The sequence below is a fragment of the Tachypleus tridentatus genome, chromosome 9 (genome assembly GCF_004210375.1).
Source record: "Tachypleus tridentatus isolate NWPU-2018 chromosome 9, ASM421037v1, whole genome shotgun sequence".
Taxonomy (NCBI): Eukaryota; Metazoa; Arthropoda; class Merostomata; order Xiphosura; family Limulidae; genus Tachypleus; species Tachypleus tridentatus.
The window spans coordinates 70,904,634-70,905,488 of NC_134833.1; positions in this window are offsets into that span (position 1 = coordinate 70,904,634).

Here is an 855-nt window from a genome sequence, read left to right on the forward strand (position 1 = left end):
GTTCAAAATATTTGCCTTAAAAATAACTACTGCGGTGAACTTACATTATACCGTATTACACGAAAAAAAAGGCTTAGATCGAATCGTTGAGGGTTAGAATATACAGATTCTAATTTACCTGCGTAAATAATGCGTGTTTTGGAGCATTTTAACGTCTAAAGCTTTTTTATATGTAACTCAGTTTAAACTGTTTGACAAAAGTAGTTATAAAGCTCTAAACACCGAGTTGACTGGAAAGTTCGCTTTTGAATACCACTTTATGAATTTGTATTCATTATAGAACTGTACGCGGCCCGGCATGGTCAAGCGTGTTAAGGCGTGCGACTCGTAATCTGAGGGTCGCGAGTTCGCATCCCCATTGCGTCAAACATGCTCGCCCTTTCAGCCGTGGGGCGTTATGATGTGACGGTCAATCCCACTATTCATTGGTAAAAGAGTAGCCCAAGAGTTGGCGGTGGGTGGTGATTACTAGTTGTCTTCCCTCTAGTCTTACACTGCTAAATTAATAACGGTTAGCACAGATAGCCCTCGAGTAGCTTCGTGCGAAATTCAAAAACAAACAACTGTACGCTTATACTCCATCTATAAGCAAGAACATTATTTAAAGCAACTAAGATACCGAATAGTCGATAAGTCAATTAATATTTTAATGGTAATATATATATATATATATATGTGTGTGTGTTTATGTATGTATGTATATATATCCAAATGTCTGTCACGCCCTGTATCATTTGAACAGTTAATAAAAAAAACAAACCTTAGGGAATCCTCAACCGTAACCCTTGAAATTTGTTTAGACAATATTAGAGTAAATCAATTTATGAGACCTGATTTTTATTAGCTAACTTTTTT